The sequence below is a fragment of the Heterodontus francisci genome, chromosome 14 (genome assembly GCF_036365525.1).
Source record: "Heterodontus francisci isolate sHetFra1 chromosome 14, sHetFra1.hap1, whole genome shotgun sequence".
In the NCBI taxonomy this organism is placed as follows: domain Eukaryota; kingdom Metazoa; phylum Chordata; class Chondrichthyes; order Heterodontiformes; family Heterodontidae; genus Heterodontus; species Heterodontus francisci.
Genome location: NC_090384.1, coordinates 103,109,281 through 103,124,220, shown reverse-complemented (window position 1 = coordinate 103,124,220; position 14,940 = coordinate 103,109,281).

Genomic DNA, 14,940 nt, shown 5'->3' with positions numbered 1-14,940 from the left:
CACCACTGGTCACAGGCTGCCACTTGCAAAAACAACCCTCGACCATCACCCTCTGCTTCCTGCCACTAAGCCAATTTTGGAACCAATTTGCCAAATTGCCCTGGATCCCATGAACTGTTACTTTTTTAACCAATCTCCCATGCGGAACCTTATCAAAAGCCTTACTGAAGTCCATGTAGACTACATCAACTGCTTTACCCTAATCTACGCATCTAGTCACCGCCTCGAAAAATTCAATCAAATTAGTTAGACACAATCTCCCCCTGACAAAGCCATGCTGACTATCCCTGATTCATCCCTGCCTCACCAAGTGGAGATTAATCCTGTCCCTCAGAATTTTTTCCAATAGTTTCCCAACCACTGATGTTAGACTCACCGGCCTGTAATTACCTGGTTTATCCCTGCTTTCCTTCTTGAATAATGGTACCACATTTGCTGTCCTCCAGTCCTCTGACACCTGTCCTGTAGCCAGAGAGGATTTGAAAATTTGTGTCAGAGCCCCTGCAATCTCCTCCCTTGCCTCACATTACAGCCTGGGATACATCTCATCTGGGCCTGGGGATTTATCCACTTTTCAGCCCGATAAAACAGCTAATACTTCCTTACTTTCAAAGCTAATATGTTCAAGTATATCACAATCCCCCTCCACCTACATCTCGACACCTACATCGTCCTTATCCATAGTGAACATAGATGAAAAGCAATTATTTAAAACTTCACATATGTCCTCCGGCTCCTCACACAGATTGCCACTTTGGTCCGTAATGGGCCCTACTCTTCCCCTGGTTATCCTCTTGCCCTTAATATACTTTTAAAATGCCTCAGGATTTTCCTTTATCTTGCCCGCTAGTGTTTTTTCATGACCCCTCTTCGCTCGCCTAATTACTTTTTTAAGTACCCCCCTACACTTTCTATACTCCTCTAGTGCCTCCGCTATTTTCAGCACTTAGGATCTGCCATAAGCTTCCTTTTATTCCAGATCCAATCCTCTATATCTCTTGACATCCAGGGTCCCCTGGACTTGTTGGTCCTACCCTTCACCTTAATGGGTACATGTTGGCTCTGAACTCTCACTATTTCCTCTTCGAATGACTCCCACTGGTATGATGTAAACTTTCCTACAAGTAGCTGCTCCCAGTCCACTTTGGCCAGACTCTGTTTTATCATATTGAAATCGGCCTTCCCCCAATTCAGTACTTTTATTTCCAGTCCATCTTTGTTCGTTTCCATAACTACCTTAAATCTTAGAGTTATGGTCACTATCCCTGAAATGCTCCCCCACTGACACTTTTACCACTTGTCCGGCTTCATTCCCTAGGATTAGGTCCAGTACTGCCCCTTTTCTTGTAGGACCTTTTACATACTGGCTCAAAAAGCTCTCCTGTATGCATTTTAAGAATTCCGCCCCCTTTAAGCATTTTGCACTAAAACAATCCCAGTTGATATTGGGGAAGTTGAAATCCCCTACTATTACTACCCTATTATTTTTACACTCTCTAAGATTTGCCTACATATCTGCTCCTCTATCTCTCCCTGACTGTTTGGAGGCCTGTAGTACACTCCCAGCCAAGTGATTGCCCCCTTTTTGTTTTTAAGTTCTACCCATATGGCTTCATTTGAGGAACCCTCTAAGATATCATCCCTCCTTACCTTTATGTGAATGTTGTACCATCTTCTCCCAGACATTTTCCCCTGATAATTCAGCCGTCAGGTAGATTAAATTTGGCTCTTCTTTTAACCTGCATACTTTAATGCTGCAAATGGTTTGGTTTGTGATACATGATGTTAATTGCAATCACGATCCCACCTGGTTGATAGATTATAATCAGAATATGGACATCCTTCAATGTTCAACGAATATACAGTTTGATTTACTTTGCGGGCAACAGAGGCCATTGGGACCAGGTTCCAGATGCAATAGGGAATAAATTCAACATCACAGTCATGAACCATGTGTAACAATGAAGAATTTAGTGTGGTGAGGGCTCACACTTGATCAGCCCCTGCATTCAGGGTGCTGCTAACTTTATTGGGGTCATCGTTTAGGCATCCCTGCGATCACCTGACATCAATATTTCAATTCCCTAAAAATGGAATTAAGTGCGCACACATTATATTTGCTTACAGAAGCAGTACTGGCCCAAAAAAAAATACTCCTTGGAAGCATATGGGAATTTCATGTTGAAATAACACTCTCTGAATCTTAACTGGACCAACCACATAAATACTATAAGAACAAGTCAGGCTGGGAATTCTGTAGCGAGTGACTCCTATCCTGACACCCCAAACCATCTGCAAGGCACAAGTCAGGAGTGTGATGGAATACTCTCCACTTGCCTGGATGGGTGCAGCTCCAACAACACTCAAGAAGCTCGACACTGTCCAGGACAAAGTAGCTTGATCGGCACTGCATTTGCCACCTTAAACATTCACTCTCTCCAACACTGACTAACAGTGGCAGCAGTGTGTATCATCTATAAGATGCACCGCAGCAATTCGCCAAACCTCCTTTGACAGTGTCTCCCAAACCTGTGACCTCTACCACCTGGACCTCTACCATTTAGAAGAACAAGGGCAGCAGATGCATGGGAGCAACACCACCTGCAAGGTCCCTTCCAAGTCACACACCATTCTGACTTGGAACTATATCACCGTTCCTTCACTATCATTGGGTCAAAATCCTGGAACTCCCTTTCTAACAGCACTGTGGGTGTACCTACCTCACACGGACTGCAACGGCTCAAGAACGCAGCACACCACCACCTTCTCAAGGGCAATTAGGGATCGGCAATAAATGTCGGCCTGGCCAGCGACACCCACATCCCGTAATGAATAAAAACAAAAGGTAGGGTTGCCACCTCTGATTTAATGTATTCCTGGAGGTTTCATCACCCCCCCCCCCCATCTCCAACACCCCGAACTAATACATGAAAATATTACAAAGAAAATGAAAAAAAAATACACTATTGTTTTAATGCCCTTATGATTTTTATTACGGAGCTGCTCACAACAATGACAAGGAGATTCTTTTTTAATTCCTGGAGACTTCAGGTCAAGGTTGGAGGTTTGGCAACACTACTCTCAGGGATAAATATGGAGGCAGGGTGGTCTCCCATTTGGTGGGTGACTAGTGAGACCCCTGCTAAAACAGTGGATATGCGGGGTTCCAGTTTTGTTGCGTTCCACTCATTTTCCATCAGAATTAAAACGGAAGACAGGGACAACATGCCTGGAATTTCAGAGCCAGACTGTCGAGCAATATCAAGATTGCCAAGAATAAATCACACTGTCTAAAATAAATAAATTACACACTGTCTAAAATAGATTACACTGTCTGGAATAAACTACACTGTCCAGAATAAATTAAACTAATTAGAATAAATTACACATTAAAGGCAGCATCTCAAGTTGATGAGGCTGTAAAGAAAACTAACGGAAATTTGAAAGAGAGGGGAGGAATTTTTTTGTAGGTGACGGGGGTTTAGGCCACCGGCTGAAGAGCCAGCGAGAGCGCCACATCGCCTCCTCTGGGGAAGGCTTGCCGCATTATGTGCCAATTAGGTACTTAAATGGACAGCAGCGGGCCTTCCCTGCGATTAAGGACCCTGGTGACAGAGGTCCTGCCAGCTGAGAGCTGCCAGCCAATCAGAGGCCGGCAGCTCTTTTACTGAGTAGCACCACTGCCGGTCGAGCATCCACCCAGGGCCTAGGATCATTGAGGGACCCAGGCCACAGATGAGACGTGGTGGGTAGGATTTCGCAGGGTGGAGCCGCAGGAGAGGGGATTGTAGCGGGGGTTGGCAGCAAGGGTGGGGGCATGGCTCTCAATGGGCCCCACTTCCCGATGCCAGGTCCCTCATTCAGGCACTAAGTACCTTTGGGACCACCCCCTCTCCCCATTGCCCCCCACCAGCGCTGGCAAGCAATCTGCACAAATTTGCTTGCTTCCCATGTGGTGACAGGCCCGCCTGCCGTTGGGTTAATTCCAGTGGTTGGAGGATGAGGCCTTCAATTGTGCATTAATTGCCCACTTAAGGGCCTGAATTAGCGACAGGGCCGGAAGTCCATCCACGGTCTTCCTGCAATGGACTTAATTGGGGTAAAGGGGGAAGCTGGTGTGGTCCCCACCCACCACCATCCCGCCCGATTAAATGCTCTCCCTTCCTCCAAACTCACCACAGGGAAAAGCATAAAATCCAGCCCAGAGACTTACATTTATATAGCACCTTTCACAACCTCAGGACTCCTCAACATGCTTTAGGCAATCAAATACTTTGAAAGCATAGTCACAGTTGCAATGTTGAAAATCCAGCAGCTAATTTGCACACAGCAAACTCCCACAGCCATGAGATAGTGACCAGATAATCAAATTTATAGTGATGTTGGTTGAAAGATAAAGATTGTCTAGAATACATCACAAACAGGGTGTAAAACTATAAAAGAAAGAAAATAACACTTTGGGAGTCAGTACATGAGTAATGTGAGACATGACGTGTGGTGAGTGTAACAAGCTTGGGAGGAACAGGTGACTTTGGACCAATGGTTCCCAAAGCTCTCCGTCACTGGGAGTTTTTCCTCACCTCATGTTTTGGTCTGTTGTAGACTCATTGATAGAGATTGATCACTGTGATTGGTCAATAACTCCATTATCATTGGATCATGTGACTACCAGGATGGCAGAAGGTGAACCAGATGGACCTTGGTCTTATTTCATCTAGCAGTCCCTATATTCCTAATTTGCATAGTGCCGTCCAGAACCTTAGGATGGCCCAAGGCACTTTACTGCCAATGAAGTGCTTTTCACGTGGAGTTGCTGTTGTAATGTTTCTGTCAAATGATTCTTGGGAAGGGTTCTAGTTCAAGAAATACTTTGACAGTTGCTTATTGACTTTTTGAAACACTGGTTTCCAAAACTAGGGGTTATAAATATAAGCTAGTTACTAATAAATCCAATAGGGAATTCAGAAGAAACTTCTTTACCCAGAGAATGGTGAGAATGTGGAACTCACTACCACAGGGAGTAGTTGAGGTGAATGGAGCAGATGCATTTAAGGGAAACTGGATAAACACATGTTGATAGGGTGAGATGAAGTAAGGTGGGAGGAAGCACTCGTGAAGCATTAACACCAGCATTGACCAATTGGGCTGAATGGCCTGTTTCCGTGCTGTAAATTCTATGCTGTTTGCCATTAACAAGTATGGCATTGATATGGCTTTGAGCATAGTCCCTGCGGCAAGCAAGATGATGGATTTTCCCAATATGGAAGAACATGGAGCACTTGTTTGCCACTGAGCTGCTTATCGGGGATTGAAGTTTATAGGGATAACAAAGAACAAAGAACAGTACAGCACAGGAACAGGCCATTCGACCCTCCAAGCCTGCACCGATCTTGATGCCTGCCTAAACTAACACCTTCTTAAACCTATGTCCCCTAGTAACTGACTCTTCCACCCTGGGAAAAAGCTTCTGACTATCCACTCTCTCCATGCCGCTCATAACTTTGTAAACCTCTATCATGTCGCCCCTCCACCTCCGTCGTTCCAGTGAAAACAATCCGAGTTTTTCCAACTTCTCCTCATAGCTAATGCCCTCCAGATCAGGCAACATCCTGGTAAACCTCCTCTGTACCCTCTCCAAAGTCTCCACGTCCTTCTGGTAGTGTGGCGACCAGAATTGCACGCAATATTCTAAGTGTGGCCTAACTAAAGTTCTGTACAGCTGCAGCATGACTTGCCAATTTTTATACTCTATACCCCGACCGATGAAGGCAAGCATGCCGTATGCCTTCTTGACTACCTTATCCATCTGTGTTGCCACTTTCAGTGACCTGTGGACCTGTACGCCCAGATCTCTCTGCCTGTCAATACTCCTAAGGGTTCTTCCATTTACTGTATACTTTCCACCTGCATTAGACCTTCCAAAATGCATTACCTCACATTTGTCCGGATTAAACTCCATCTGCCATTTCTCTGCACAAGTCTCCAACCGATCTATATCCTGCTGTATCCTCTGACAATCCTCATCATTATCCACAACTCCACCAACCTTTGTGTCGTCCGCAAACTTACTAATCAGACCAGCTACGTTTTCCTCCAAATCATTTATATATAGTACAAACAGCAAAGGTCCCAGCACTGATCCCTGCAGAACACCACTAGTTACATCCCTCCATTCAGAAAAACACCCATCCACTGATACCTTCTGTCTTCTATGACCGAGCCAGTTCTGTATCCATCTTGCCAGCTCACCTCTGATCCCATGTGACTTCACCTTTTGTCCCAGTCTGCCATGCGGGACCTTGTCAAAGGCTTTACTGAAGTCCATATAGATAACATCCACTGCCCTTCCTTCATCAATCATCTTCGTCACTTCCTCAAAAAACTCAATCAAATTAGTAAGACACGACCTCCCCTTCACAAAACCATGCTGTCTCTCGCTAATAAGTTTGTTTGTTTCCAAATGGGAGTAAATCCTGTCCCGAATAATCCTCTCTAATATTTTCCCTACCACTGATGTAGGTTCACCGGCCTATAATTTCCTGGATTATCCTTGCCACCCTTCTTAAACAATGGCACAACATTGGCTATTCTCCAGTCCTCTGGACCTCACCTGGAGCCAATGAGGATGCAAAGATTTCTGTCAAGGCCCCAGCAATTTCTTCCCTTGCCTCCCTCAGTATTCTAGGGTAGATCCCATCAGGCCCTGGGGATTTATCTACCTTAATGCTTTGCAAGACACCCAACACCTCCTCCTTTTTGATAATGAGATGACTGAGACTATCCGCACTCCCTTCCCTAGGCTCATCATCCACCAAGTCCTTCTCTTTGGTGAATACTGATGCAAAGTACTAATTTAGCACCTTGCCCATTTCCTCTGGCTCCACACATAGATTCCCATCTCTGTCCTTGAGTGGGCCAACCTTTTCCCTGGTTACCCTCTTGCTCTTTATATATGTATAAAAAGCCTTGGATTTTCCTTAATCCTGTATGGACTGAGATGATCACATACCTTATACTTTACTGCACAGTTGCCAACTTTGGAGAACCATTCACTCGGATTGAGTAATGGATGATTACAAGCTTTGGTGATTCAGATAGAGTTGGATGGGGGTGTGGTTGTGGGGGAGGAAAGAAGAATGTTTAGTAATGAGTCTCTTTCGACAGCACCTTCCGAACCTATGACCTCTACCATCTAGAAGGACAAGAGCAGCAGATGTATGGGAACACCACAACCTGCACGTTCCTCTCCCAGTCACACCATCCTGATTTGGAACTATATCACCGTTCCTTCACTGTCACTGGGTCAAAACCCTGAACTCCCTTTCTAACAGCATTGTGGGTATACCTACACCACATGGACTGCAACGGTTCAAGAAGATGGTAACCATTATCTTTTCAAGGGCTGTTAAAGCTGGGCAATAAATTCTGGCCTTGCCAGTGATGCTCAATCCCAGTAACGAATTAAAAAAAAACTCCAGTCATCGTGCTGTGGGGCAGGGCTTGATCGAGCAGTTGGTCTTTTCCTGCCTGTTAATTTCCTATGTTGGTAATTCTTGCCCATGAGATTCCCTTATATCATCAAACACAGAATAGTTGGTCATTCATTACATTGCTAGCTATAAGTCAATTCACTGCTGTATTTGCTGACAAAATAAAAGTGATTGCTCTTCAAAACCCATTCATTGGATCGATATGAAGATGCAAAACTTCACATTCTTTCTTAAATGAGAAGAGCAGAAACACTTGGGATTTGGAAAGAGTAGAACATCTGGGCCGGATGTGACCCATTTTTCTGATCCCCTTGTTATGCGATACTTCATCCCTCAGTAAATACAATAACAACCTGCATTTCTATAGCACTTTTAATGCAGTAAAAATTTCCCATGGCACTTCACAGGAGCTTTACCAAGCAAAATTTAACATTGAGCCACATAAGGAGATATTAGGGCAGATGACCAAAGCCCAAAGGTAGATTTTAGAGTGTCTTAAAAGAGGAGAGCGGGGTGGAGAGATTTAGGGAGGGAATTCCAAGGCTTAGAACCTCAGCAGCTGAAGGCATGGCCGCCAATGGTGGAGCGATTAAAATTGGGGATGGATAAGAGGCCAGAATTGGAGGAGCACAGAGATCTCAGAGGGTTGTATGTATTTACAGAAATAGGGAGGGATGAGGAGGGAGTTGAAAACAAGAATGATGATTTTCAAAATTGAGGTATTGCTGGACTAGGTGCCTCAAATTACACTGGAATGAAAATTAATTTTGATAAAAGTATGGAATATAATTATTGAACTCCTAGTCCTTTAACAATGAATGCTCATTAAAAAATAGTTTCCATTCTTCATTTCCTGATCTTAATAAATTGAAATGAAGTTGAATCTAATTAGCTATGGATGAAGCCATTCAGTGGATAGATCCCAAATCTGATCAACCATCTAGTGTTTGAAACACCACAAATATATAAATATGAGCTTCGTCCTATCTGACATTTACCCAGAAATATTCCGAGCAGATCTGCAATGAGAGAGACACTGACCTAGCCAGCAACCAGATCACTGAATTACGCTGAATAATGGCATAATTATCTACTATTTATCAAAATTTTGCATTTGCGTGAGATGCGATGTACGTTAAATCCTTATAGAAATGTAATCTGTTATCTTCATACAGTTGACAAGCTCTCTGCCTTTTAAGGATTTCAGGACTCATTAATTCTGTTTACTTTGGCACGGTGTCTCAATTTAACGAATAAACTATCATTGGCCAAGCAATGATTCCACAGTCTGCTTTGCAGCCAGTTATTAGGTATTATGCAATGTTGGACCACAGTGATTCCCTAGCCTTCCCTGAACAATTCTGATAGATGGGGGTGTGGGAAAGGGCGGGTGAAGGAAGAGTTAATAACCCTTTTTGGACATTTGGATATTATGGGATAGAGTTTCCACATTGGGTGCAATCGGCGATTCCAACGTAAAATACACCCAAAATTGCATCTGTTTTGAAAAGTCCTTTCCCGCCCACCCCTCACCTCCCCAGGTTTCCGCTCAAACTCATTTGCATATTTTCTGAACATAAAATCAGCCAAGACCCAGCACAACAGAGCAGAAACTCCAGAGCTGTTTAAACTCTAAAGATAACAATATGCAGAAATTGCTGAAGAAATTCCGAGAGGTCTGGATACTCGCAGGCCTCTGGTTTGTAAAACAATTGATAAGGAATAAAAGCAGCAGATTCACAGGACTTACAAACTGCAGCAAATGCTCAAAAAACTGCTGAGGCAGTTAGAAACTTCAGGACACATCAGACCAGACCCAAAGCCTTGAGAGGCTTTGTATCCAGATAAGATGGGTGTCCTCCACATTCCAATTGTCCAGAAATCCAAGTGAGATGATTGCATTTGCATCATGGAGCAGCTCAATGCAAATGGGCAAACTGTTTATCATTGAAAAAGAAAGAACTTGTGTTTACGGACTGAATTTAATGAGCCGCCGTGGAAATGGGTGCTGTTTCCGTCTGTCACATGGACGGCCGTCCCACCGTGATCACGTAGTGGGTGGCCACTTTACATTGTGGAGACGCGGGCCCCCAATCACATGGCAGGGGCAGGAGGCGAATGGCCAATTACGATGTCACATGACTCTGGCGCAGGTGCTGGCACCATATTTAAAAGACTGCCGGCCCTGCCTTCACTCCTGCCTTAGAGTCATTGTCAACTTTGTGCAGCTGAAAACTTTGATTGACTGGTTCCTGGAACCCCCAACATTCCACCCCCCCCACATTCCCCACCCACCCCGCCCCCAAGGAAGGCAGGAAATGACGGCCAAGGCAAGGTAAAGGGTGGCCCCATGGTTCAGTGATGCCTCCCTAAAGATTCTCCTGCAGGCTGCAAGGGAAAGGCAGGGGGTTCTCTTCCTCGGCGATGACAAGAAGAGGTCCTCCTGCCTGACCAAGCAAGCATGGTGGAAATCACAGAGGAGGTCAGCAGGCGTGGGGTCACCCAATGGAACTGGGTGCAGTGCCACAAGAGGGTCAATAACCTCCTGCATTTGGCCAAGGTGCATGCTGCATATCATTCTCCTTTTTGGGGATTGAATGTAAGTATGTGGGAGGGTGTGCGACATGGGGAGGGTGGCACTACCACGGTGAAGATAGAGGGGCTAGAGCCTTACCTCATCCTGACATGGCTCATATCTCATGGCTGCATCTCGGCCACAGGCCACCTTCCTTCACAGCTCACTCCCATTTACTCCCCTGACAGCAAGAGTCAGCGTGAAATATATCAGATTCACCAGTAGGGGATGAGGGGCTGACACTAGCAGAACTGTCATGTTCACCTCCCTGCTAATTTCTACTATCGCCATCCATCCTCATGCAGGACAAGAGGGCTCCCAACAGGATGGAGACGGCCTGGAATGGTGGAGGAGTCCCTGATCTGTGTCCTCTCACTACCGACAAGGAACAGGCCATGGAACTGGCGGGGACCCAGGGTGGCTGCACAATTTCAAATGAGGAGACTGGCGTCTTTGTGCAAGAGAGTGAAGATTGGAGGCCATCGACATACCCCTTAATGTTGGGAGACCCACATCAAACATGGTTGGCATTACAAGATCTGCAGAGCCTAACCCACACATGTTTGTGTTCTCTCACGCAGGTCGGTATGTGCAAGAGACTGAACCTACAGGAGGACAAATGTCAACCTCTGAGGACAAGCAGCACTCAGAGGATGCACTGTCCCATGACTCTCCTGCAGCTTCTATCAGAGCAGATACTTTCACCTCAGTGAGTAACCGCTCGGCTTTAGAATCAGTGTCACAAGCTGGTGAGAGCACCGCACACGCGCCCCAGCAGCTGGCTGAGGCTGAATCAGCCAAGGTCTCTGACAGTTGGAGGACTGTGGGTGGCCAGGCCCTGAACGAGCCTCTGGTGTTGACACCACAGGGCATGCTGGATTTGCAGAGAAAGGTAAGGCAACATCTGGTGGAGATGCCAGAGGCCATGCGCAGCCATGAGCAGACGATGGAGGAATCCGCCCATGCCGTGACTGCTGCCATATCTCAGGCATGTGAGTGCATGGCTTCCTCCATTGAGAGGTTGCAGAATGGACAGCTAAATCCTACAGATACGCACAGACCTGCACACCATCGCCTTGGCCATGAGCTCCACGCAGCAGTGGCAAGGCGAGAGAAGGAACAGGGGATTGGAGATTTCTCCCATTCCTTGACCTTCTCTGGTGAGCAGGGAGGTACAAGTGAGCCTTGAAAGGGAGGAGGAGAGGCTGACCTCCACAGCTGGGGGCTCCCCTCATGTTGCTCTGAGTGTGGACAGTGGCTGCTCAGCCCCTCTGCCAGTGAGCCTAGCTCCAGTAGCTGTGATGCCTGAGGAGAGTCCTGTACCTGTCAGGCAGCCGGGATCCTCCAGGCCTCAGGCAGCTAGAGGACGCCCACCAAAATCATCACTGTCCACGGGGCAGCCTGATCAGCAGTCTGCCTCCAGCCCAGCTGCTAGCACAGGGGTCACACCTCATAGGAGCACTGGTAAACGTATTAAGAAGACCACCTAGCTACACTTTGGGACTCACGGGCATAGGAAATATGTTACGTAATGAATAATTAGAAGTTCTTTTGTACAAATCATTAGCCATCATTGCCTGAAGGCCATTTTCCATTCTGCCCTAATTGTGAGCTGCTAACTTTCCCCTTCCCCCTTAATGCAATGCCAATGTGACCACTGGCCTCATTATCATATGTTCTCCCATGGGCTCTAGCGCTCAATGCAGCTGATCGCCTGTCAGCGAACACAAGTGGAAAGGAGGTGACAGACTACCTGCGCTAAGGTGAGTCTTTATTGGATTCTCAGTAAGTGGACATCGGAGTGTCTGTAAATCGGTAATTATAAGGTTGTCTCTTGCCTCCTTTGTGCATGCTCAACTGTTGTGGCCTCAGGCACCAGGTCTTCGCTGTCCATTGCTGCTTGCCCCTCTCCCTCCTCTGCAGCCTCCTGGTAGGTGGATGAGTGTCGCTCAGGCATCGCATCGTCATGAAAGGCTTCCCCCCTCTGCAGTGCTAGATTGTACACAGCACAGCAGACCACCACGATACACGAGACACTCGCTGGGCCAAACGGCAGGACTCCACTAGATTGATCCAGGCAGCAGAACCTCATCTTCAATAGCCCAAAGGCCTGCTCGATGGTTGTTCGAGTGGAGCTGTGGTAATTGTTATACCTCTCCTCCGCTGCAGTGTGAAGGTTCCTCACAGGCAGGCGTAAGAAGTCATGTCTTCAATGGGTAGCCCTGAAGGTGAGCGGGGGACCTGAAAAGCTGTGGCACCTGGGACTGTCGAAGTATGTAGGTGTCGTGGCTGCTTCCTGGGAAGCGCGCACACTCCTGTAGGAAAAGCTTTCGGTGGTCGCAGACCTGTTGCACGATGATGGAATGGAATCCCTTCCTGTTGATGAAGGTGGCTGACTGGTCCGAGGGAGCCTTGATGGCCACATGCATGCAATCTATCACACCTTGCACCCGGGGAAATCCAGTGGTGGCGCCGAATCCAATGGCCCTCTCGGCCTGACTGTCAGGGTCGATCGGTAGCGCACATAGTCACCGGCCATCTTGAACAGGGCATTGGTCATTTCCTTGATGCAGCGGTGGGCTGCTGCCTGAGAGACCCTGCACATGTCCCCCGGTGGACCCCTGGAAAGATCCACATTGATAGATCTTTAGTACCATGGTGATCTTCAGGGCCACTGAAATAGGGAGATCCCCAAATCCCAGAGGTTGCTACTCATCATGCAGCAGGGCACATAAGTCAGCAACAGCCTCCCTGGAGGGGTGCAGTCTTCACTGACAATGGTGCTCGAACATTTGGAGGTAGCTGATCCTCTGGTGAGACCCTTCTTGGCATGAGCAGCTGCCGTTGCTCTTGTTGTGGAGCTTTGCGGACAGACACAGCTGCCTAATGGCAACCCCCCCCCTCCATCGAGACGCCACAGCATGCCACTTGGGTCCAAAAAGACAGGGTGAATGAGACACATGGCAGATGACCTGTGGGCCTGCAGAAGGCTAATGATGCAGAGACAGCATTGCCTTGGTAGCTGATCTTTTGACAATTCTCTCAATGCAATCACTAATGGAGCTCAGAGCCCAACATTGCTGATGGTCCACCCTCTGTTCCAGCAGTGTGTACAACCAAACACATCATGCAGAGGTTTGATAACCCAATACAGCCCCCAAAACCCACACTAACCCCCCTTGCAGAGATCACCCCTCCCACACCCAAAACTTGACCCTTGCAGAGCCCCTGAGACCCCCAAACCCCTTGCAGAGCTCCCGAGACCCCAACCACCCCTGCAGAGCCCCCGAGACCCCAAACTCCCTTGCAGAGCCCCCGAGACCCCAAACCTTCTTGTAGAGCTCCCGAGACCCCAAACCTTCTCGCAGAGTCCCTGAGACCCTGAACACCCTTGCAGAGCCCCCAAGACCCTAAACCCCTTTGCAGAGCCCCGAGACCCAAACCCCCTTGCAGAGCCCCTGAGACCCCAAACCCCATTGCCGAGTCCCTGAGACCCCAAACCCCCTTGCAGAGCCCCCAAGACCCTGAACCCCCTTGCAGAGCCTCCGAGACCCTGAACCCCCTTGCAGAGCCCCCAAGACCCTAAACCCCTTTGCAGAGCCCCAAGACCCAAACCCCCTTGCAGAGCCCCTGAGACCCCAAACCCCATTGCCGAGTCCCTGAGACCCCAAACCCCCTTGCAGAGCCCCCAAGACCCTGAACCCCCTTGCAGAGCCCCCGAGACCCTGAACCCCCTTGCAGAGCCTCCGAGACCCTGAACCCCCTTGCTGAGCCCCCGAGACCCTGAACCCCCTTGCAGAGCCTCCCAGACCCTGAACCCCCTTGCAGAGCCTACAGCAACATAGTCTGACAATGGCCTGTGAACCCCCATTTTCCCCCATCCAGCAATGCTCATGGCTGCCTCCCTGTTGCAGTACTGAAGCCTCTCGCCTTGGTGCCACCAGGTTTTAACGGTAGTGAACACGAAGAATAAATCATATGTAATTACATTTAAAAAAGCAGTTCAGCAATTTAAAAAAACTTCCCATTGCATTGGGGTATGGTGCTTTCCCGCCAGTGACAAAATCCGGAACCGATGCCACGACGCTGGGCTTCCAGGCGGATGGTTCTGATGTGATTCTCTGTTCCCCCACACCACCATACCCGTCTTATACAGCCTCATTAAATTCTGCCCATATAGCGCCTTTCTGACCTCAGGATGTCCCATAGCACTTTACAGCCAATGAAGTACTTTTGAAATGTACTCACTGTTGTAATTTATAATCATAGCAGCCAAATTATGCACAGCAAGATCTCACAAAACAATGTGATAACGGCCAAATAAATTTTTTTTTAAGTGATCTTGATTGAGGGATAAATATTGGCCAGGACCCCGGGGAGTACTCCCCTGCTCTTCTTTGAATTGTGCCACAGGATCTTTTACATCCACCTGGGAGGACAGATGGGGCCTCAGTTTGATGTCTCATCTGAAAGAGCTGTTAGCTATTGAGGCCTAGCAATTGGGTGGGGTGGGGGAGGGGTGGCATGAGGACGAGAGGGAGGTGTGGGTGGGTGATTGGACAAAATGGGACTCTCCCCGAACTTGTACTCACGCTCCAACTAGCTGGAATCACATAACGATGGCACATCTTGGCAGGTCCGCTACTTCAGTCAACAGGAGCCTCAGGAAGTTCGGCCTAGCGCAGGACATCCCAGCAGAGAAAAAGACAAGTGCCACACAAAGCTGGTCACTCGTTGGTGTAGATTCCTTGGTTCAAAGGTTGTATGTATTTCTTGATGTGGTTTTTATGCTTGTGTAAACTGTTTTAATGCTGAGTACACTGTTAAATCATTAAAGGCAACTTTAATTGATTAACACAGAAAGCAGTGCCTGCC